Consider the following 24,925-nt stretch of genomic DNA (forward strand, 5'->3'; position numbering starts at 1 on the left):
TGTCGATTCGGGCTTTGGAGCAGGTAGGATGAAGGTGTACAAGGGAGTCACAGAAAGGGGGTCTTCATGGGGAATCCTAGGCCAGCATGTGACCATGATTTCAAATATCTCCTTGCTCAAAGTTAGGAGATGTTAATTCGTAAAGTAAGCCATGAACTCTACGGTTTGTTGAAAGTAGGGGCAGGATATTTTTCTAGCTCCATTTTCCAGAGATCCTGGGCCACTGGGGCATCCGGGCCCCTTACAAGGACCCCGGATGGGGAGTAGCAGGCGGCCAGATTGGTTCTTCTGCTCCGATCGTACTCGTGGAACGAGGGAGGTCTAGGGCAGAACCCAAGCTCCCAATGATCAAGTTCGCAGTCGGCCTTCCTTCTTCCTGTGACAGCAGCCGGACCTCACGGTCTTCACAGAGTTCCTCCAAGAGAGGAGGTGGAAATTCCAGGGCTTTCGGGAGTTGCCCCGTTTTTCTGCTCACGACTCAGCTTCCTCCTTCCCAGCGAGTGTCTTGCCTGCAGCTCCGGTCAGACTAAATGGCACCATTGTGGCTGAGAACAGGTGCATGCCGGGGTAGCTTGTGAATTCCGCGGCTTATTGGTATAAGGAAAGTAAAAAAAAAAATGGTGGGGGCGGGGGAGAACGGGGGGCCTGTGGAGAAAGGGACAGAAAGGGAGACGGGGGGGGGACCAAAATTTCATTCCTATGATTTCGCCACCGGAAATGCCTCCCTGTCGTCTCCATCTGGGGAAGTCTTCGAGGAGGTCCAGCACGTGTCTGTTGACAGGATCAGTGATGGCGAGTCGCGTCAGGCCCCCAGGGTTTGGGAAACACCGAAGGGCTATGACGAGCAGGAGGATGGGGTGGCGTACGTGTTGCCATGACTGCGAGGCGGGGCAGCGCGGCCACGGGCGTCCTTTAAGCTTCTGCTTCGCCCGAGATTTCCACAGTTCCACACGGTCGTCTCTTATCAGACCCGCGGAGAGAAGGGAGCAAGGCGATGTCGGAGGCGAGGACTGAGCTGAGAGAACTACGAAGCCGAGGAGCCCCAGGAGCCCCCAGGAGCTCGGAGAGAGGCGAGGAGCTAATTCCTTCTCGGGGCCTCCAGGAGGAACCGACCCTGCCAGCCCCTCGATTTCAGACTTCTACCCTCCAGAACTGGGAGAGGACAGATTCCTGTTGCTTTAGCCGCCAGGCTTCTGTGGCTATTTGTCACGTGGCCCAGCAGGAGAGACGTGCACTTTCGGTCTGAATCTTGGTCTTGGGTCTGCGGCCGATGGTTGCACAGAGCCCGGAGGCCCTATGCAACTCCCTCTTCCATAAAAGCGAGGTAAAGGCGCCTGCCTTGCGGGGCATTTGGGAGGAGTTGAGATAAACGTGCGGGGTTCTTGGAACGCAGATGCCCAATAAATAGCGGCTGTTTTACCTCCCCCGTGTTTCTTGCATCCTATTTGCAAGCTAACCCCGCCCCCTCCCCACCATCGACAACCCCCCCCCCATTAACTCCAGGCTTTACCCTGATGCAGAAGTCAGGAGAACAGCCAAGGCCGTCAGAGGCCGGGCGGCCACTCGTCCATCCCGCGAGTTTCGCTCGAGCACCTGCCGCATGCCAGACACGGTATGTGGTCCCCAGCCGCTCTCTAGCTCTGCCCGTGTCCCCGTCAACCCAATCCCTCGGTTTCTCCTTTCCGCCCTCTTCCCGGGTCCGTGCTCGACCCCGAAGATCCGTTTTACGTTATTGCGTATTAATTTCTAAAGCGGACGGCACCAGCAGCTGCCCGGCAGACGCGGCGCGGCGTCACCCTCAGGCCCAGACGCCCGCGCGGCCGTCCGCCGGCCTCGCCGCTGCCTCCCGAGCGCCCGGTCCCGCTCCGTCGATGCCCCTCTCAGCACACGCGCCCGCCGGTGCCGGCCTCGCTGGGCGGCGTCCTCGCGAATAAAGGAACGAGGACGTTCCGGACCCCGCCGTCGTTCCTCGAGTTCCCTTGTGTTTCAAAAGCGCGTTTCCTTCTGCCGTGGCCAGAATTCATTAGAGAACCGTCCCGGGCTTCAGGCCTGCTCAGTGGTCACGGATGGTCTTTTTTTTTTTACTGTCTGAGGATGAAGGTTAATCTGGCGAAGTAAAGGTTCGTGAAGAACCTTCGTGGGGCTCACGGTCAAGGGCAAGCGGGCGAACCTCTGGGGATGAGAGTGGGGGAAGGCCGACGAGAAGGAAAATAACACTAAATAGGGAGTCGGGTTTTCGAATCTTTTTTTTTTTTCAAAGTTATGAGGAAGGATTTCTTTGTTCACTCGTTTATTTATTCTTTCGATCTGGCTAGATTTCCCAGGAAATGGCCTCGTCTCTAACGTGGCCCGGGGCTCTGGCCTTGTCGGGGATGCCAAAGCCCCTCCACCACCCCCACCCCGCGCTGACCCTGGAGAGTCGTGTCTTGTGGACATTCAAATCCACTGAGAGCTTAAACCTGCTTCTCCCGGGAGAGGGCCAGGACACAGCCATTATCAGCAATCTGTTCTCTGAAAACTCCGAGCCACGTGAACAAACGCCCTGAGCCTCACATACTGGAAGGATTGGAATGCGCGCTCGGGTTTTCCCGAAACGTCCTGTGAACCAGGCGCCTAACCTCCACACCTGAGGCAAACTGGGAATTACTGTTTGAACAAAGCGCAACTTAGAGAACAGTCTGTGCCCGCTCTGTGACGCGGGCCAGTCTCAGAGGGACGCCTGGCATCATTTTACGGGTGACTAACACTCGGGTTAACATAAAGGCAGATTTCCCAAACACGGCCTCCCTGAGGGTGAAGGTCAGACTTCTCACCTGGCTTCCCCTCGCAGGATCTGGGCAGAAGTTTCTTCTGGGCGTACGACGGAGCTTTCGGGAAGCGGGGGGTATGATTATCTGCTCTAGACTCTCTCCACTTGGTCCAGCTCTTATGGAGAAAGGCAAGAGGCAGCGGCATGTGCAGCATGGACCGGAAACGTCTCGTTTATTCCGCAGGCATCGGCGGGCTCCTCCCTCCGCCTGGAGCCCCTGGGGAACACCAGGATGACTAAGCCGCAGTCCGAGGACAAGCAGATGCGAAAACAAATAACCAAAATAAGGCAGCCAAGTGCCGAATAAGGTCCGCACCGCGGGCCGCGAGAACAGGAAAGAGGAACCATTAAATTTTGTCAGAGGGCGTCGAGGAAGGCTGTGCAGAGCGTGACCTCTGAGTTGTAGCCTAACAGGTGAGTTGGAGTGTCCGGGTGAGGAAGGAGAAGAAAGGCAGGCGTCCCGGGCAGAGGGCAGAGGGCACGGCAGACACAGAGGCCGGAGGCACGAACGCCCCGCAGACGCGCAGTGTGACCGGGAGGCCGGCGAGGCGGAGGACGTGGGAGGCAGGAGGCGCATCCGGGGAGAGGGAGGCTGGAGCCGGACGTGAATGCACGGGCCACGTGAAAGGGTCTACGCTTAATTCTTCGGGTGAGACAGAGGGTCTTAAACGTGGGTGTGCTTTTCCAGATTTTAGGAAGACATATCAGGCCTCGGGTAAAGCGAGATGCAGAGAGGAGGTCAGGGGCTTGTACCGTAGACCCACTGAGGGACGACGAAGGCCGGAAAGACGCCGGCTGGGCTAGGAACGGACAGGGCAGCTGGGCGCGTGGCCTTTGCAAAGTGGCATCCACAGCACGTGGAGGCTAATTCGATCTGGAGGGTGAGGTAGAAAGGAGGAGAAGGGGGGCCTAGAGGCTCCCAGCTGGCCCACCTGAGTCAGGGCTGATGGCGGGGACTCAGCTGGGAAGCACGAGGGGCTGAGGGATTGGGCCCAGCTCCCCCAAAACGGCTCGGGGCAGCGACCGGCCAGGGCCGGCCCAGGTGAAGGAGCCCGCTTCCACGTGGACCCCCTGTCTAAATCGGTCGCTCTAAAACCAACATTTCCTTTATGGCGGGTGGTATCGGACATGTGTGCCTGAGGGAGATGGCTGAACCCAGCGTTGACGCGGGGCCTCTCCCTGTCCTCCGCGGCGGCCCCAGGGGCAAGCGGTGGGGACAGCTGGGGGGGGGAGACCTCCACCCTCCGCACGTCTTTTTCCTTCCCCTGCTCGTCGAGTTCCTGGGGCGCACAGGGCCCCGGGGAGGGCTGCCGTGACAGGCCCGGGGATTACCACGCTGAACGCCCAGGGGAAACTGAGGCGCGACGAGGTGCGGTACGTGCACCGAGGCAGACTGGGAAGCCAGAGTAGGGACAAGGCGCGAGGCGAGTGGCCGTGGGACCTCAGAATTGCTGAGTCACCTCCTCCTCCCTCCCGCCTGAGCAGCTCCGGAAAGTGGCGGCTCCGAGCTACGAGGCCGGTCGTCACCCTGCACACCTAGCCACTCTCACCGGCCATGGGTAAAGAGAAGTCCTTGCCCCCTCGGAGGCTTCAGTCCGAGGCCGTGAAATGCCCTTGTCTATGTTCGGTGAGGGGAGGGCGGAGGTTCAAGGCAGAGATGAGGAGAGCAAGGACGAAGGGAGCCGGGGGACGGAGGGGTCCGTCAGCAGAGTCTGCCTGAAACGGCAGCGGCCTGAGAGCTGGGGGCCAGTCCCCGAGGGGAGGGCAAGCGGGACCCTCCACGGGGACCCCTCGCGGGAGGGAAGGCTCGAGAACGAAAGCACCAGGTGCATTCGCGGACCTGAGAGAGACGTCCCACCCTCCTGGTGGAAGGTGAGGCTGGAGCGGGCCACGGCGGCGAGATCCTCGAGGGCCTGGGGTGAGGCTGAATGCAGCTAACGGGGGGCGCGGGGGCTTTGAGCAGAGGTTTGACTTCTGAGAACAATCAAAATGGATGAGCGTCATTTTAGCAGTAGCGTCGGAGATATTAGTCTCCAGAGGAGTAAGAGACGAGATCGATTAGGAGGCCACGGAAACCCGAAGCAGGAATCTGGCTTTTACGACATCCAGCACCGCACGGAAGTCTTCTTACACGGCCCTGTGAGGGGGGTCAGCATCCTCCCTCTACAGCTGGTGACGGTGAGGGTCAGAGATGCGAGAAGCGTGCCCTCACAGGGGGCAGGGGCAAGACCCACATCCCAGTCGGCCGGACTTCCAAAGTCTCCGCCGCAGTGTCTTAGAGGAAAATGGGAGGACAGTGACTCTCAGTGCTGGCCGAGTGGCAGAGCCTCACGCTGCCCAGGCGGCACCTCGCACCAGTCAAACCGGGATCTCCGGAGCGGGCCCAGGCTTCAGTGCGGTCGGCCCCCGAGCTGCCCGCGTCCCCTTACACGAGGACTTTTCCCATCTTGTCAGCAGACGACATAAACTCACAGTACGCATAACCACAACGCAGTCCTGCAAACGTACTTTCTCTTCCTTACGATTTTCAATGGCATTTTCTTTTCTCTAGTTGACTTTATCATCAGAACACAGTATGTAGCACACATAACATACAAAATATCTGTGAGTCGACGGTGTTATCGGGAAGCCTTCTGGTCCGCGGCGGGCTACAAGGAGCTCACGTGCTTGAGGAGCCGGACAGGTGGGAGGCCTAAACCCTGCCTTGGCCAAGGTCAGCTTTAATTGTTTCGGGCAGCCCAGTGATGCCAGCGTGCACCCCCGTCTGAGACCCACAACTGCAAGGGACCTCGCAAAGGGAGAACTCACGATGGTCGGCCAGCAGACGTAAGGACGGAGAGAGGAAGAGGAAAAATGACAGCTCTAAGGCATCCCGCTTAGAAAATGTCAGGAAAGGGTGCGCGTGGGGATTTTACCCAAATAGTCCTCGACTTGACCCTTACAGGATGACACTCAACAGAGGCTCGATGAGGAGAGCCAGAGGCTCAGGGCTTTCGGGGTCGAGACCAGACCGAGCTCGAAAGCGCCGCCCCGGCACCGTGGTATGCTGGGGACATCTCCGCGTGGGAGAGCCGGCCACCACGTTTTCTGAAATTTTGCAAGTCAGTCGTTAACGGAGCCGGCATTAAAAATTAAATCACGAAACTTATTATAATTATGATCATTATAACCTCAAAACAAATGTAATAAATTCTCAAAACTCATCACTTCCGGACGACTGTTCCACGCTCTCCTGCTCTCCGTGTCCCTGAGGCTGCTTTCACATCTCTTTCATCTGAACGGCGGGAACAAAGGGTATAACGGCGTCGTGTGTGCATCTCCGCCCAACTCCGCGTCGACCACGCCGATAGCTTAAAACTGGCCACAGCGGGGAGTATTTACGTCATGAAAACTGGCAAAAACTACAAATGAGGACGACCCCCCACCGAGACGCAGGTGTGAGAGGGTTAGCAGCACACCTCTACCTGGCCGAAAGCATCTTGGGATCTCTGCAGAGAAGCCGGTGTGCGAGCATGCTCCAGCGGCCTCGTCGGGAAGAACGGAGCGAATTAGGTAGAAACAGACGAAGACTCCGCAGAGAAAGGAAGAAATTAATGTGAGAAGTAGTTCTGATGTTGACTGATATTTCCCCAGAACACAGGCTTTTTGCACTCCTCAGGTCCTTTGGGATAGCTGCTAATTTCAAATAAAACTGTTTTGTTTAGCTCCACGAATAAGAAACTTCTAGCCAGAGAAGATATATTTTATGTGCATACATAAAAATTCTCTGCGTTTGTGTAGCACGATCCTTTCAAGGAGCTCACGGCAATTACCCGTGTTCTCATTATGCCTATGAACGCCCTGGGGAGATAATTAGTTGTTAGAGGAAATAGAAACGAATGGGGGAAAAAAAAGCGCGTTAAATTAGAAATCGGGACATTACTTAGCCTCGGCGCGCTAAGCAATTGCTTTTCTCCCCGTGTAGGAAAGCTTGACTCCAGGACTTTCAAGTGTCTTGCTTGAGAAGGTTCTAGAAGTGGGCTCCTCTCACTGGCATTGCAAGGTGGGTACGGCCAAGGAAACCGCCCCCTCTCCTGGCTCTCCGGCTGTTTCGGCCCCGGCTCCTGAGTTGGGTCAGGGCCGGCGTGGGCAGTCCAAGCCCGCCTGGCTCCAGCCCCTAGGGAGCTCCCCAAAGGGCCGGCGCAGAAAAGTAGCAGGTGGGTCCCTGAGCGGAAGCAGCAGACACCTGCGTCGGGAGTCCTTCCCGCATGGCCCGCAGTGTCCGCGACGGCCGTCACTGGGCTCCGTGCCGACGACGCCGCGGCCCCCTCCGCACACGCGGCGGCTTCGCCCCGGTGGGGACCCGAGGGGCTTCTCTGCCTTTTCCTGGCACTTCCTGGCGACGCGCCGGGCAGTTCCAGGCAGGTCCTTTGGAGCACGCGTCGGTTGCACGGTAAACTGGTTGCCTCCCCTCCGTCCGCCCGGGGTTTATCTGCGCACGGAGCAGAGGGACGAGGTGGCGGGTGATGAACGCCGGACGGAAGAACGAAGTGAGCCGTGTGCGTGCACCCCCGTGTCCGCGTTTGTCAGAAGCAGACTGAGGGCGGCAAAGAGCGGCACCCGTGGAAACGGGAGAAGGAGAGAAGCCAACGGCCAGAGGCGTGCGCATTCCTGAGCAAGCAAATTATTTTCTTTCGAGTTGTTTGTTTCTAAGAATTTCACTGTTAGTTAGTTAGTTAGTTAGTTAGTTAGTTAGTTGGTTAGTTAGTTCATAACTAGTGGAAGGGTAGGTTTTTAAGGTAAGTCTTCCTGACAGGTGACGCTGGGCCGCTCCCGAGGCTGACCCGCACGGAGGTAACCCTGAGCGGGAAGCCCGGCCTTTGGGAGCGTTTGTCTCTGACCCCCACGTTCCTGGATATTCAGGTCATGGGGAGCCAGTCGAGTCTGAAGAGGGCTCCCCAGACCCCAGCAGGAGTCTCCAATAGCCACAAAAATGACAGCGGGCCTCCTCCTGGCACACTCCTTCTCGCCAAACTGTGAGGTCCCCGGGAGTTTCCTGCGACCCAGGGGCCCTCAGAGCCAGCTCGAGTGTCCCACGCCAGACGCACAAAACCAACAAGCCGCCTAGGAGGAGGCAGCACTAGCTCAGGGGGCAGGAGACGGGTGCTTGCCTTCCGAGTTCCCGCCCGGCCTCCGCGGCGCTGTGTGCTCACCTGCAAGGTGCCGGGTGTAAGCGGTTGAGTCGTTCAGGCAACAACCATTTATGGAGCCCCTCCGCAACATGGGGGACCGCTTGGGGTCACGCAAACAGTAAGCAAAACAGCCACAGGGCCCCCGGCGTCAGGGGCTCAGGGGACACGTCCGAAGGGCTCTGCTCTTTTCCCATTCTCTAAGTAACGTCCCCCACCCCCTCCTGAGCTAGTGAAATCAGCCCCTACTAAGTGCAAGGGATCACGTTTTGTTCAGTTGTTTTTCTGTTTGTTTACATCTGAATCCCCAAACTTGACTACTTCATACTTGCAACCTGAGGGTCTGAAATGATAATTGAGCCCCCCACAGCCCCTGGAGAGAGGTAAATGTTTCAACATCTGCCACCAGCAAAAGCACGCATTAGGCTCCTGGCTGCAGAGGCACCATACGTGTTAAGTCAAAGAGGCACAGCCTAGCTGTCCAGAAACTTCTAGAAACACCGGAGCTCACTCACATAAAGGACCAACAACTGAGCAAACTCTGCTGGCAGACCAACAAAGGGAATGCAGATGCAGACTGGAGAAGGGGGTCCTTTGGGGCAGGGGGAGGGGAAGGGGGTATAGAGGGGTTTGCACAAGCCAACAACAAAGTGGGGTATCACTCGCTCTGTCCCGTTGGTCCAGGGTTGCCAGGGGCTTCCGAGCGGTGACAAAGGAGGGTGGACAGACTGTGAAGGGGACCCGGGATAAAGGCCCTCGGTGACTGCTCCCCAAAGGCCTCTGACATTGACGCGAAGTCACGAAGTCAGGGCAGGGCCTCTCCCGCCCTTCACCCCCTCAGCATCTGACATAAGAGCCTCCGATCGATGGCGTTAACCTCAGGAAAACAGTGACTAAGGATGAGTGTGCGACCGAGGAAAATAAACCTGGGAGAGAAGTCGCAAACACTTGCCTCAGCCCCGGGTGATCTTGGCGCGTTCTCTGGCCCCTCAGTCCATGGGCTCTGACATAAAAGGCAGGAAGTCGCATACACTACTAAACAAAGCTCCTTAGATGCCAGGAAATTAACCTGGGAAATCTGAGCCGAGAGCGATTAAAGGCGCTGCATTCGGAGTTCAAAAGCCACCATGGCGTTAGATCAAAAAAAGCCGTTTGCTGGGCGCCCAGGCTCTGCGCTGCCAAACCGCACATCCCAGGAATCCTGGCCACGGGGCCCGCACGCCTGCGTACCGACCGGCATGGAGCTTGCCGCACGGCCGCATCCCCACGCAGCCCTGAGGCTTCGGCCTCTCCTCCCCACGGGAGTTAGGATGATCGCCCTTGGCAGGTCTGCCCCAGGAGATGCTCTGGCTTCCTGATTAGGAAAGATCTCGCCTCACCTCCCAGGGGGTCCCCCAAGTGGCCTCAGAGGAAACCAAGTCCTTAAAAGGAGAGGGAGGGGAGACGGCCCAGATCCTGACCCTCCCAGCTAAGAAAACAAACCCCTGGAGGAGGGCGGGCGGCAGACCAGGGCAAACCACAGGCCTGGAGAGTCGTTGTTTACGGCCACGGCATAATGATATCTCTTTGAGCCTCGGTTTCATAATCTTTGCAATTAAGGGGCCGGACTAGGCGTTCTTTATAATACCTTCTAGTTATGATAGCCCGGAATCCTTAAACGGCTTAAACATAACAGTTTACGTCATAATGAAATGAAATTGTCGAAGAGTTTTCACACAGCTGTTTTGCACACCTCACTGTGTCTCCGGAGATGGGCATTAACCCCGTCTCACAGAGGCATGAACCAAGGCCCCGCAAGGGAATCAGTTTGCCTAATGTCACATGACTAGAAGATAGCCCCGCCTGTAATAAGCCCTCGTCCTGGTGGGCTCCGGTCCTGTGCCTAGAAAGGCGTGGTGGACAGCAGCATTGTCTCCAAAATGATGAAAAGTACACTTGCAAGCTCAAAGTGCTGCTACATCTGATTTTTTTTTTCTTGTATTAGAACGTGGAGGGACGAGGGGGACCATTTAGTTGCCGAGCTTCTTGGAGGTGGAGCTCAGAGAAGTGCGGCCCCGTGATGGCCTCACAATAGTGTGAGCAGCTCGTCTTGAGTCCACGGAGGTTAAGTTAGTTGCATTCGCTGGAGAAGAAAACCGTGAGAGAAGTATTATTATTCACTTGTCCTTCACCCACAACACCTTCAACAACCTGTCTTGTCCCCGGTCTGCATGGGCTGGTCCTGCAGACGCCACGGTCCCCTCCAGCACTGACTGGACCTAGGAGCATCTCCTGGCTGAGAACAGGGCAGTTCCCCGGCCACAGCACTGGTGGTATTGAGAGCAAAAGGGACAGCCATGTGTCTGTGAGCCTGACGCTATACAATCATACTAGTCAGGGTTCTCTGGAGAAGCGGAACCAAAGGATGTGTACAGGTACAGAAAGAAGTTTGTGATAAGGAATCGGCTTATGCAGATCTGGAGGCCGGTGAGTCCTGAGATCTGCAGAGGGAGTGGGCAGGCTGGAGCCCCAGGGTCCAAAGGTGCTGTCCCGGGCCGAAGGCTGGCGGCCTCACGAGCCGGGAAGGTCCAAGCCCCAGTGTGACGGCTGACTGGACGAGGCCCCACACTGCAGAGGGTTGTCTGCTCGACTCATCCCACCCATTTAATTGTAAACGCATCCAAAAGCACCTTCGCAGAAACACCCAGAATGACATGTGGCCACATATCTGGGCGCCCCACCGCGATCACCCGGGTGGGGCCCGGGCAGGCCAGCGGCGGCAAACCAGACCCCCCGCGAGACCAGCCCAAGGTTGCAGGAGAAGCAGCCTGAAGAGGGGAACGTGGACATTCTCAGGGAAGAACCGAAACGAGGAATGGAGCCTTCCCAGATCCCAGGAGGCCCCGCTGAACCCTTTCCCCGCATCCTGCCGTAACCGAACCCGTATGCGTGGGTTTCTCTTTCTGACAGCTGAACTTCCCCTGGTTAGAGCAAACGCTCTGTGGGTTCTGCTAGGCAGGTCCATCCTCTAACCTTCAACCAGCCATTTATCAAGCGATAAACCACACCAGGCTGCATACTGCGTGCCCTGGATTCTCGGATAATGTACAGTCGTGGCTTTAACTAACTATGAGCGTCCTCCAGCAGCCGAGATAAAATACGTTTATCCGATCCGGATGTGCATGGTGTGCTTTGACCTGTACGACTCAGGCGCAAACAGCGCGGTACTCGGCTAGTCGGTGATCTCACACGCCGCTCGGCCACGTGCCACGGTTTTGCCTTCCCGGCTCACTATTCTTTAAGCATTTTCTGAGGAAAAGCATACTCTAAGAGGTTTTCCTGCATTGGGGGATTTGCGACAGCCCAGGCTGAATCCCTCACGAAAGCCATTCGTCTACTCTGTGTCGATGTTAACACGGAGCTTGGACGCCTCTTCTGCTAGTAGCTCTGTGGGGGACGGGCTCCGCGCCCTGTGCGACTTCGTAGCATTTCCTCCTATAACCCAGTGACTGGCACCTGATAAGTGCACAGCACGTTTTTGAGTTAATTCTTTCATTCGATTCTCACAAGAAGCCCATCTGATAGGCCACCGTATTCTCACTCGCATTCATCCGCTGAAGCCACGTTACACCGCGATAACATGCGACCCCCAGCATCTCCGTGTTCACCGCCGCGCAGGTGCGTTTCTGGCTCGTGTCACACGGTACGAGTCAGCCACGGCCCCGGTCCACGCCTCCTTCGTTCCCACGGGCAGAGGCAAAGAAATGGCAGGCCGCGCAACGGCTCCTACGCAGTCTCGACAATAGCGGCACAATTACTCGTGCTCACTTTGGTCGGCCAAGACGAATCCCACAGCCAGGCCCGGAGTCAACGGGGCAGGGATGCACAGTCCTTCCACGGGAAGGAGGGGTGCCGAAAACCACACGGCCGTGCCCGGCTCCGTGGGACAGGGACATGAAATGGCCCGCCAGAGAGAGGCGGCAAACTCAGGAACGCGAACACTGCACTTCGCAGCTCTTTACAAAGGAGCCGAGGTGACGCCATTGCCTGGTCACATGTCGTGCGAGTGGCAGACTCGGTATTCGAAGGGATTCTTCGGACTCCGAGCGGAAGGGGCTGCCTGCTGAGCCGCAGCTGCCCCGGCCTTCCTCTCGGAGAGGCGCGTGGCCGGCACCTGCCCCGTGCTTCACGCCGCAGCTCACTGACGGCCACATCCGGGCGTCTCGCCAGAACGTTTGGCCTGGAATGTTTTGTCTCGTAAGGATCCTACGGCCCGGGGAATCCGAGTGAGCCACGGCTTAGGAAACAAAATTAACAAGCACCAGTTAAGAAATATAGATAGAACCAATACTAAAATGCTCAATAAATGGAGCAGTTTTTAATTTTTTTTTTTTTTTTTTTTTTTTTAGTTTAACCAGACTGAAGACAGAGAGGGGGTGGTGGCACCTGAGAAGAACGAGAAGTTGTCACCCTCTAGGGTACGACAGCTCGAAGAAAGGCCACAGGCCTCCTTTCAGCCCTTCGGGGTGGTGCGGGCTGGTCCCTCTGGCCCCTGGAGGGTCGCATGCTGCCGTAGCTGGAATGAGGACTCTGGTCAGCACGGGGACTGACATCTGGGAGAGCCTGGCACCGCAGTGTAGAAGGGCCTTAACCACGACCCGGTCAGCACTTCCACAGTTAATTATTCCCATCGCGACAAACGGCACCTGTCCTCAAGGGACCCCCTCGTCCCTGCGGCGAATGACATCTCTGGCCAGCAAGTAGTTTTGCTCAAGGAAAAAATAAAAAAACCTGACGGCATGCAGGTCCCAAGTCTAGAAAACAAGTCAGAATTCACCGTTTTGTTTTATTTTATTTTATTTTATTTTTTCCTGGATCATTTCGCTTCCTTTAAGTTGCATCGGAGTCATGTTTGGTCTTTGGACGGTGCGGGGCATGTAAAGTCCAGCCCTGTACGAAATACCTGTTCCCCATCCCTGCCAATAACATTTTTAAGGAGACTGGGCTTGATTAAAATGCACACGGGAAGTCGCGAATCCTACCTGCCCAGGAGGTAGCCGGTGGCATTGCGTCACGAAACACACACCATCCTGGGTGTCCTTCCAGAAGAATCCGTGCGGAGAACGCTGCCCTCCTGCCCGAATAAAGGCTCCTTCCCAACCCTCACTGCTCTCCACCCTCCGTGCAAACAGCCAACACGCGGAAGCTTGCAGGCTGTGGCGGCTGACCCCTGACCCCTGTACCGCAACTCCAAGCCCGCCTTCCAGAGTATCCCGTGACCGTCCCACAGCAGATCCTGGTGATTGTTCCCCGGCAGTACAGAACAGTAAGCTGCCAAGAGAATCGCTCCACGGAGCCTTCTCACTTTTGTCCTTCCAAGTCCCCTAGTGTGGCCTCTGTGTTCCCATATTCCAGGAGGACACAGGTGCAGGGCTTCCCACGCCAGCACAGGTACACGAACGAGGAATTCCCTGGCCCCCCATGAGACACCGTCTCCCTTCCTCGCGCCTTCCAGAACTGCCTCCTCACGGTCTCAAGGCCTCAGGTCTCACTTCCGTTCTTCTTGCTACGAAAACTTACTACTCTTCGCTTATCCGTTTCTTTCCATTTCTAACTCAAGTTTTCTTCACCCCAAGCTTCCCCAGCCAGACTCTTCCTAAAACCCTTACGTGTGTATTTTTAGCACTTAAGAGATGTACCAAAACATGTGCTTATTTTTATTTTTTAGACAATTAGATCAGAACTTAATCATCCAAATAGATGTTGTCACTTTCCAAGTACTCATCTTGGGAGATGAGTCACTTCCTGCCAGGCAGCCACTGCCCATCGTACTTTGGGGATTCCTCTTTGGGGCTCACCTTCAGAGGACGTTTCAGAGACTGTTGAACTCAATCACCTACAGCAATTCTCTGTCTTTCAAGGTTTTAAGGAATCATTCAGAACTGTGGCTGGAATGATCGTGGGTTAGCGAGAGTACATAGATATTTTGTAACCCCGCAATTCACACATCCGAAGCTGTCCCTTCACAGATGAGACCCTTTTGTCCTACAATGCCGCCCTGCTTCCGACCAATCCCAGTGATGGCAAATATTTGCCGTGTGAAAGTGATTTTCTTTTCCTTCCTGAGATATTTGGATCCACACCTTATGAGTAATACAGGTACTGATTCACTCGTTCGACAAATATTTGGCGAGCACTTTTCTCGTGCCAAGCACCGTGCTGCTTAGTGAGACTGTGAAATCAAATAAAACATGGCTGTTACTCACACGAGGCTTAGGGTCTCCTCGAGGAAAGATACAAGAAAATCGACGGTGTAGAATAATACGGCAAACGCCACAAAGGAGACAGGAGCAGGGGTCTGTGGGAGGAAGAGAAGTCAAGTTAGACGGGAGGGTCAGGGAAACTTCGGGAGGCTGTCGTGAAGGATGACTAGGAGTTTGTAAATGAAGACGTTGGTGAGGGCAGGAGGGGAGGAACCGCTTGTAAAAAAGGCGTAGATCAAAGTCTGAAACAGCGAGGCCCGGTCAAGTCATTTCCTGTCAAGAGTGGGTTGGAACGAACGCAGGAATGAGAGATGCTCAGGCTGCCAAGAGGCCACGACGCGCTCAGCCTGAGGATGATGGGCGACAACCGAAGGTCCGGGCCGGAACCACGTCGTATGACTGAAAACTCGGGAGACGTTTGCAGTGTGTGTGCTCGGCGCTTCTTTACACGTGCCGTCCTGGTGAATCCTTCCGACAGCTCTGTCAAGAGACACGTTGCTACCCCACTTCGCAGATGCGGAAACAGACCACGATTTCGCACAGCTAGTCAGAGGCAGAGTTGGGATGCGAACGCTTCGTTTCCACCTCTCTCAACCCCAAATCCCAGAACGACGCCCTAGAAAAGTCTAGCAAGGGATATGAACAGATATATCGCTTAAAAGGAAACTTTGGAGTCTAAATATGTTTATAACATGTAACCTGGGCATAAGAACGTAAAATAATACCGAACTGCTTTATACTCATTTAACCAACAGAAAACATCTATTTTGCTTCACTCAGTTGGCACTAACACTTTGATAGTCATGTCGCAAGTTTACATAAATCTTTTGGAGAATAATATAATAACATATATCAAGGCTCATAAAAATATGCATATCCTTTTACCGCCTCTAGGAATTTATCCCAAGAAAATATTTCAACAGTAGATGCAAAGTTTATCATTGCAACATCGTCTTTAATAGTGCAAAACAAACTGAAAAAACAGTAAATGTAGACTGATCGGACAACGGTTTGGTACACAAACAACTCAATGGAATGTTGTGCAATCAATTAACATGATCTTCATGAGGATTATGTAAGACCGTGGGAAAATATTTAGGTGTAAGCTGGTCACGTGAACAGGTAGAACAGAGTAGACTATCGACATTCGTGAGGTGTATGGTCTAATATCTTTGCATATTCCCAGATAACTGAAAACCATTGCATCGTACGATTCCCCACCTTTAAAATGCAGTAACTAAAAATGTTAAGCAACGTGCATGTGGAATCTAAAGAATAAAATAAGTGAACAAACAAAACAGAAACAAGCTCACAGAAATAGAGAACATTTTGACAGCTGTCAGATGGGAGGGGTTTGGGGGGTGGGTGAAAAGGGGTAAAGAATTAAGAAGTACAAATTGGTAGTTATGAAATAGCTATGAGAATGCAAAGTGCAGCATAAGGGATATAGTCAATAATGTCGTAATAACTACGTATGCTGTCAGATGGGTCCTGAATGTATTGGTGTGATCACTTGGTAAGTTATATAAATGTCTATTCACTATGTTATACACCTAAAACTAACATTATATAGTATTCCAACTGTAATTAAAAAATACAAAATATATATTTATATATCTTTAAAATAAAAATAAATAACTGAATGAAAATAAAAACTCGATACCAGAGCAAAAAAAAAGAATGTCAGCAGTCAACTACCATTTATAATATTTGTAATACATGTAATATTACATATGCATTATGATTATACCTATCTGAAAATGTAGATACATGGCCAATGTTACCTGAAAACACAAAAATAGAGATCGTTGTATTTGGGTGAAAGAATTCTAAGTAATACTTTCCTTTTAAATCATTTGTACAGTATTATATTATTGCGTTATAATAAATGAAATTCGCACAAACGATTTATGACTCCGCAGCCGCGTTCTTATGGGTGGAATGCTACCGCCTTTAGCCCATTGGTCTTTCATGGATTTTAATGTGTTTGTGGGGTTTTAGGGTAAAGTCTGAAGAATTAAGCAGGACCTGGCCACAGGGCTGACCACATCATCCTTTCCACGGCCTTTGACTGGAGATGTCAAAATCGGCGGGGACTCTGTGTCCACGTGAAACACACCAGAGCTCAGGGTAGCCGCTCGGTCACTCACACAGAGAAACGTGCTTGCAGTTCTGGACATTCCCGGTTGGTTTGACGGGAACCACGAGTTAACAACCAGGAGCCCGACCCAGGGGACAATGGGAAGGAGGAGTGGAAGCAAGGACAGAAAGAGGGAAGGAATCACTGCGCGCTCGTGCTGACGAGCACCGTAAACCAGTTTTCTCTTTCTCATTTTGATATCCGGGGGTCATTCCATCTGTCACACGCACGCCACCTGAGACGGGGCAGACCGAACAGGTAAGAGGAGCTCCGCCCACGCATGAGCGCGTGAAACGGTGGGAAGCTGGGCGTGCTGGTCTCCAGGGGACTTGGTCCCGGAGGAACATTTAACAGAAAATGTGCGCTTTCTGCTTTTGCAGGGAGGGACTAGGGTGGCAAGAGCCACACGTGATCAGGTGCATGAACTTTGCAATCTGCAAACGCTCACTGTTTTTTCACTTAGTATAAATAACGAATTAATAATGCAGAGGAAGAAATTCCAGTGTAAAAAGATCGACGAAAAACAGTCTGAAACACCAATAGCAAACCCTGCAGGGAGGCGGGGGAAGGGCTGCAGAAATCACCTTATTTAGCGTGGATCTTGAGAATTGTACATTTTCTATGAAATCTAACTTCCATTTTTTAAATAATGGAACTTGAGAGCGTCTTCTTACTCTGGGTTTATGCTTTTTTCTTACCAACTGTATAAATTCAATAAAGAAGTAGAGCGAAGGCTTAAGGCAAGAAAAGAGAAGAAAACTCAGGTTTGCGAGATAAGTACGTTCTGGAGATCTGATACACAGCGTAAGACGACAGTTAGCAACGCCGTATTGCGTACTTTAAATCTGCTAAAAGGATGGATCTTAAATTAAATCTTCCCACCACGCGCGCGCGCGCGCGCACACACACACACACACACGGTAAATAGGTAGAGGCGATAGACGTTTAATTAGCCGGATTGTGGTGATCGTTTCTTAATGTATACATATATCAAAACATCAAGTTGGACGCCTACATTTATACAATTTTTATATGTCAATAACATCTCAATAAAGCAGCTAAAAAAAAAAAAGAGGGGAGAAAAGAATATTTAAAATATTTTAGGAGTACGTGCACCTCATTCTTTACCGAACTATCATCCCACCACCGGGGGAGAGTGGCGTGGTAAATGAAAGAATTAAACACACTAAGTTCGCACCCCAGAGAGCTCAAGGTTGTACAACCTCTACTCTCCCCCTTCCTCCCCCAACTAATAAACCCAGATAATACTGAATGTTCCCATGGACCAGGCACATCCAGCCCTCACCCATGGAGTCACCAGCCCCGCCACAGCACAGGTGAAGGCGCGGGAATGCAAACACCTTAGGTAGGGAGAAGAGCGCAGTGAATGACGGTGACTCCCTGACGTCCACACCTGCTCGGAGCGGGAACCCATCGGGCGACCACCATCCCCAGGCAGGAGCTAGTCCAGGAATGGTCCGGGGCACGTTTCTGCTGGAAGTCTTCTAAGGAGATCTTCCTCTCCTAAGAGAATAGCTCAAGGAGAAGTCTCTTTTCTTACTTGGGGCAACCATGGGATACATCTTTCTCCCAGCAAAGATCACTCCAAGGACGACAGAGGGGCCAGAGAGAAAGATAACAAGGGTCCTGAATGGCATCACTCGGCTGCCAACCCAGCCAACCCCACAGCCGGCCCAACCGGTAGACTCTGTGGTACATGAGATAATAAGTTTCCAAAGTGTCTACGTCAGTATGAGTCAGATTTTATTTCCTTTCACCAAAAACATCCTGATTGATGCAAAAAGCTAGAATCCAAACTCGGGTCTGTCTGATGATCAAGCACCTCCTCATTCTAAGAGCTTTGTTGTCTGAGAGGCTGTCTCTGGCGAGCATGAAGTCTCACAGGTTTTCCGACTCAGCAGCTAGACCCGGAGTCAGACCTGGATTAAATCCCGGCTCTGCCACTTGTCAGTTATCTGTGTGATCGTGGGCAAATTGTGTCTCCCCTCTGTGCCAATTACCTCATCTGAAAAATGTGAATAACATTAGTGCTTGTCACAGAAGCCGTCTGAAGACCGAAGTACTTGGAGCCCTTTAACTCTCACAAAATAAAATAAAATAAAATAAAATAAAATAAAATAAATAAAATAAAATAAATAAAATAAAATAAAATAAATAAATAAATAAATAAAATAAATAAATAAATAAATAAATAAATAAATAAATAAATAAATAAAATGAAATAAAATAAAATAAAAAATAAAAGTGTAGCATGACTTTTGACTCCCGGAATCTTTTCAGAATCCTTACAATGTTTGAATAAAATGATTTTATCTTCCCCCGATATCTCAAATCTATGTCGACATTAAAACGTGATGTTTCCTTAATGTCTGTCTCTATCCTAGCTTTTGGCCTTTTAATTAGTGACTGCCCTAATTCTTTTATGAAACAAAAAGACATAACATCGTCAAAGAAAATATTTAAAACATCGACCACAGCATCGTACTACCTAATTATTTTAATTCTTTGACGTTACCTCTTGCGTGTGATAGTTACATGCCCACAATTGTGGTAAACATTGTACTTGGTGTAGCATCATTTTTACTCAAGCTACAGCACATCGATCCATATTTCTACATGTTCTTTATAATTATTCACATTAACACTTTTATGATATCGATATAGCATACATAATTCACTAAGCATCTCCTAGCATTGATATTTTGTTAATAAATACTTATTTGATCTTAAAAATAATGCAGCAATGAGCGTTTTTACTTACACACTATTTGGTTTCTGTGAATTGTTTCCTTAAGAAAAATTCCTAGGAGTGGAATTACTGGGCCCTAGGGCATGCGTTTTATTTATGCCTCCCACTGTATAATTCTTTTCTAAAGGATTGTTCCAGTTTGCAATTGTAAACTTTATGCTAACTAGTCAAGACTGAAATTGGGTTCCTCTAAGCAGTTTTCCTGGTTTGAAATACCACAAAAGTCTTTGTGCTTTGGGGAAATCAGTATTTCGATTGCCTGGCTGTGGGTTTCAAGCTCCGTAAGCCAAGTTCTGCTTTCTTGCTTTGAAAGTTCCCCCCTTGAACCAATCGGTCTTATTTTTCACAGGCCATGAACTTTGAAAAGCTGTCTGCCCTGATCTCCCTCTCTCTCTCCCTTCATGAATCTGATTGGATTGGTACGGACCCCCAGGGATGTGCAAACGGCTCGAGGACACCGTTTTAAAAGGCTGACCAAGCCCCACATCGTACTTCCGATGAGAGGCACATTTCTAGTCTGGGAGCGAAGTGGTACAATCGCTCTATCCAAATCAGGTAACGCTAGTTTCCCCGGGCAAATGTCCAGGTCCTCAGAAACCCGCCAACCACTTCCTGAATACCTGGGACGTTAATTGCTGAAGGAACTAAGAAAAACGCACCCTATGCAAAGTTTCCTGTGCACCCTTCCTCACTCCGCCATACAGCAAAAATAACCACCCTTCTTTCTCCCCGAAGCAAGGAAAAAGGGCTTGGCCGTGCCCGGACGGGGAGAGAAAGCCCGTGTGTTCTCCTCTGGTCCTGAGTTTACCTGACTCGTGAGCAGACGCCTGTAAGTCACAGGCAAAGTGGCTAACACGGCCCTGGATGCCACTAAAGGGACTTTGTCTGGCCCGCTGTGAGGTCTTTCCACCTTCTCATATTTCTAACCACCGTAAACCCGAATCTAAATGCAGACGCTAAAACACAAGGCCCCGCGGCTAGGCTCTAGGGCAGCAATTCAGAGAATACAGAGCGTGTTTATGCTCATTTTTTAACTCCGGATTATCACAGACATAAAAACGCAACATTTAAAAGTTCTGGTAGAATTCTAAACGTATGTGTAGGGATCCTATCAGAGTTACAAACTCCAGGTTAAGAAACACATCAAGTTCAAGGATGCAAAATTTTTTTTCTGTAAAAGGCCAGATAGTAAATATGTTAGGCTTTGTTGTCCGTATAGTCTTTGTCACAACTCTTGAACTCTACCAGCCCCAAAGCAGCCATAGATATCCCAGTTATGTATACAAATGGGAACGACCATGTTCCAATAAAGCTTTATTAACAATAAGAAGTCCTGGATTTGGCCCAAGGGCCAGAGTTCGACAACCCCTGATCTAGCATACGAATGGTTAAATGGAAGACCTTACTACCAGCTCTGTACTGTGCCGGCTACAATTTATGTTTGCGAGCTCATCGGTTCGTTTTATCAGTGTCCGTATTTATAATATTATGGGATTTAGGTTGTGGATGTTGATTCATTCATTCAAACACATAAGATTGTTTTGGTGCCTACTGTATGCTGGACATACATAGTCTGTCCTTAATTAGACCTGCTCCTGTCTGTTAAATACAATCCAAGCCTGCATTTCTTGGCGATGTAGGTAGAGCTGGTTAAGAAAATAAAAGATTGGACAATGGTAGGCAGTGTACATCGGTTTCAAGAACTTCCGATGAGCAATCGGATCGAGCCTCCTTGAGGTCCGAGCATTCTGCCTGGAATGGCTTCTCCAGGGGTCGATGAAGAGTCAGCGGGAGGGAAGCTGTCCGAGACAGCAGAGCACTCTGGGCTCGGAGTTGACTTCTGGTGCTGCACATGCTTAAGCTGGGGACCTCTCCTTGGCCCAGTTGCTTAATTTCTCTGAGACTCAGTTTCTCCTTCTCCAAAGCAAGAGGTTTGGATTAGATGAGGCCTCAGTCCGCTCAAGCTTTAAATATTTAAAATGTCGTGCCAGTCTACGGCCATGCCACCCTAAACACGCCCGATCGCGTCTGATCTCAGAAGCTAAGCAGGGTTGGGCCTGGTTAGTACTTGGATGGGAGACCACCTAGGAAGAGCAGGTGCTGTAGGCGTAAAAAATAAAAAACTAAGGGCTTGTGAGCCGACAAGGTCTTTGCAATCTGTGAGATGAACCAAGGGTTGCCTCACATAGAAAGAAAGAAAGAAAGAAAGAAAGAAAGAAAGAAAGAAAGAAAGAAAGAAAGAAAGAAAGAAAGAAAGAAAGAAAGAAAGGAATAACATAACATAACACATACATAACATAACATAACATTTCATGCCAACCCATCTATCCCAAGAGGCTTCCATTACGTCAGAAAATATCATTCGGCTTCTTGTGGAGCTCAAATATGTGTCCTATGAAGGTCCCTCACTTTGGTTTACCCTAGAATTAAGACGTTTTATTTGTATTGCGGACCACAGCGATTATAACAAGGTCCCTGGCTTAAAAGTTTTCCATCCACTGAGGAAACCTGACGTGGATGCAGCTGCGAACTGCAGCCCGAGGCAGGGGGAAGCAGAGGGCCGAGCTGTGGGGGGCGGGACGGGAAGCGCAATTCTGCCTGGAAGAGGAAGCATTTGAACTGGGCCCTGCAGAACGAACAAACGGACTTTAATGAACACGGGAGGGTGGGGTGTTAGGAGGCTTTGCTGACAGAGGGTAATTCAAATGGAGAAATATGGGCGGGAGGCAGCACCCCAGAGCCTTACTTCAGACAAACCGGCTTTGAGCGAATGTTTTCCTTGGATCGTGGTTCTCTTTGTACTGACGCCCGACAGTTCATCAGAGGGCAGAGTCATAGCAAATACACAATGAGGAATTTTTCATTAAATACTAATTTTTTTAACTTCGAGTATGAAACGTCGGCTTATGCCTTTCGATCGATTGATCCTTCATAATCACAGAGCCACGGTTCAAAACGAGGTCAGGGTAAAATGGGGAGACTAGGCTACGGTAAGCATAGTGACTCAAACTAATAAAAGGGATCCCGCTGATCAGTGAAGTATAAGAAATGCGGATACACAGGTCTATTGCAAAGCCCAATATTGGCAGTTTAGTTTCAGCAGAATGTCACCTAACATACGAAATGAATGCTCTTAACTTGAGTGCTATCGATATTTTTCCCTTGTTTATATTTAATTAGTAGATTTTTTTCGTGCTTGTTTGATAAATATCGACATACGGAATATTTGTATTTCTGTGTAATTCGATAAAAATCATTTAAGTCAAAACCGGGAGTCTGTGACAATTTTTTTTAAAAGACATTCATTACTCGAATTTTCTAAGCATCACATTAGGTGAACTTTATTTCTTTCTATGTCAGGTGGAGGTTGATAATTGTTTATTTTGAAGGGCTATTAAGAGGATGAAATGAGTTAACAGTTGTAAGAGGTCTGGAAAGTATGAAATGCTATATGAAATCAAGGAGATGAAACCGTTTCCATTATAAAACAGACACAGTAAAAAAAAAAAAAAAAAAAAACAGCTGCCCGGCACTTACATCAGCCTACGTGCCGGGGGCACTTGGCAGAACTGTTTTCGTAGGTGAAGAGCAATGGCTCATGACTCAGGTGTGTTCCTGGGGCCTCCTGTGCCTGCAGAGGACCTCTACCTGCATCACCACCTCCGCAAACAGGTAGACACTCACTGGTTTACCCGGGGCGCCTCTCAGCTATTCGCAACAGGAGTCAGCCCGGGGCAAATGCAGTAGCCGACTAACTCCTGGAGGGGCAGCTTCCCGGGATGGTTCTCAAGCAACCACGTCTTCGCACTTGGAGCTGGACTCTCGCAGAATCAGAGAATTCGGGAGCAGAAGGGGACTTCGGGGTGATCTAGTCCAACGTCTTCGGTTTACACAGGATCTGAGTCCCAGAAAGTGAGAGAGATTTTTCGGGACAAAGTGGACATCGGTGTTAAGGAGAGGTAAGATTCAGGATCTCTCCATTTTTGATACAGGGCACTAACTCTTCCTTCTGCCTATCAGACATGTCGAAGTCTCTAATCATTCAGTGATGGTTGCTGCTTCCCTTACAGACTTCCTCTCGACCGACTTTACCTGCCCCTCCATCTCCCGTCCTGGCCGAGAGGCCGAGGCCCGGGGACGAAGGCCCTGGTGTCCTGCGGCTTCTGCCTCCACTGTGTCGGGTGCAGTGGCCCCGCCCTGCCGTCACCTGCAGGATGCTCACCTTCGCTGCCCCGTGGATCAGAAGCAGACTAGCAAAGCCGGTGCACAGGCCAGACGCACCCTGGCCAGCTGCGTTGGAGTGGGGCGGCCCTGTCCTGCATCCCCGGGGGCCCCTGGCAGCACTGAGTCCTGCAGAGCCGCCTCTGGGGGCTGCGCCCACTCTGCTTGCCCCGCACTGGGAGTCCCAACCTCAAGCGTGGTCTCCGCCAGCGTCTGCTCCTGCTGTAAGAGGCGTTGCTCCTTCTCATACGTCTGCTTCTATGGCCGTGATGACTTTGTACTTAGAACCTACGCTTGGGTAACCAGCTTGCCCCGGTTTGACGGGACCTATCTCAGGTTTGTTTTGTTTTTTTTTTGTTTGTTTGTTTCTTAACACCTACAGCAGCTGGTATTCCTAGGTGGTCTCCCATCCAAGTACTGGACAGGCCCGACCCTGCTTAGCTTCTGAGATCAGACAGGATCGGCCACGTTCAGGGTGGCGTGGCCATCGACTACCCCAGTTTTAAAACCGAGGTCTCGCATCCCAGGAGTCACCTCTGTCCTAAGCAGACTGGAACGCTGGTCAGTTTCTTTATCTAGTAAGTGGGGTAACATTTTGAATCTCACAAAGCGGTTTGGGAGAGCTGTTAAGGAAATGAAAATGTAAAAAGCCTGGCCCAGCGCAGAAATTCCACCGTGCTCTTTCCTCCCTCTTCCTTCGGGCCAGGTTTCTGAGCATCCCTGGCGCACGGCGTCTCCGGCCTGGGGCGTCGTGAGCTCTGCCCGGTGGGCGAGTCTCTTGGTTGGAAGGAGGAGGGAGGCTGAGCCCCACGTCCGTGCAGCGGTGGAGGACTGCGGCCTCAGATTTGGATCCAAATGGCACACGGTGTGCTGCATGGCGACCTGACACTCGCACTGCCCAGCGGCCTGCCAGGGCCCGGAACACGCTCCCAGCTACCTCTGCCCGCCGAGCACCCCAACAGCGAGGGGACTCCAGCCCCGGTTACGTGTCCCTGTAACGCTGACCGTAAGAAAACGACCACAGGAGAGCACGAATCAGAAGCGAGGAAGGACGGGGGACTTTCTCAGTCCTGCGTTCCTAGCTATTTAAACCAGACGAAACATTGATATATTTATTTTCTAATCCAGAAACTGTATTCTCTTCCCAATGGAAAGAAATGGGGGCTGCTTAAGGAAAAGAGGCTCCTTTCCTCGTTTTCTTTATAGGATTAGAGCCTGGACATTTGCAGAATAACCTCAGATAAGCCCAGATAGAACATGTCTGGGGAGAGAACTGGAAAGCCGGCCTTCTACCCGCCTCGTGTTTGAGAACATGGTGGTTGAACCCCGGCGCTGAAATTGGGTGACGAATTTACATGTCTGCAGTTTCTAACGACAGTCCTGACTTCCAGTATTCCATGCAGCTGCCCCACAAACAAATATTTGCCCAGGTTATAAATTTGAATTTAGAAAATGTGGCCAGGTCAACATAGGTCCGCTGTGTTTAGAGGCCCCCGTCCGTCCTGGCCTCAACGGTCGGGCCTGAAAAGACCCTTGTGGAGTCTCAGCGCGTCCTTCAGACGCTGACGGGCGCCC

At 51.4% G+C, this 24,925-nt stretch overlaps 1 long non-coding RNA gene and 2 pseudogenes across 1 annotated transcript; 2 read left to right on the forward strand and 1 right to left on the reverse strand.

Annotated features, from left to right (window-relative positions):
- The first annotated feature begins 2,484 nt into the window (after window positions 1–2,484).
- Window positions 2,485–12,776, forward strand: LOC118609400. The gene is made up of 3 exons (XR_004953419.1): window positions 2,485–3,223; window positions 6,774–6,851; window positions 12,366–12,776. It is a non-coding gene; the product is annotated as an uncharacterized LOC118609400 (long non-coding RNA).
- Window positions 12,777–21,119: 8,343 nt separating this feature from the next.
- Window positions 21,120–21,238, forward strand: LOC118609717 (annotated as a pseudogene).
- A 2,485-nt stretch (window positions 21,239–23,723) lies between these two features.
- Window positions 23,724–23,842, reverse strand: LOC118609848 (annotated as a pseudogene).
- Window positions 23,843–24,925: the final 1,083 nt, after the last annotated feature.

Source organism: Rousettus aegyptiacus, unplaced genomic scaffold (genome assembly GCF_014176215.1).
Source record: "Rousettus aegyptiacus isolate mRouAeg1 unplaced genomic scaffold, mRouAeg1.p scaffold_m13_p_11, whole genome shotgun sequence".
NCBI lineage: Eukaryota > Metazoa > Chordata > Mammalia > Chiroptera > Pteropodidae > Rousettus > Rousettus aegyptiacus.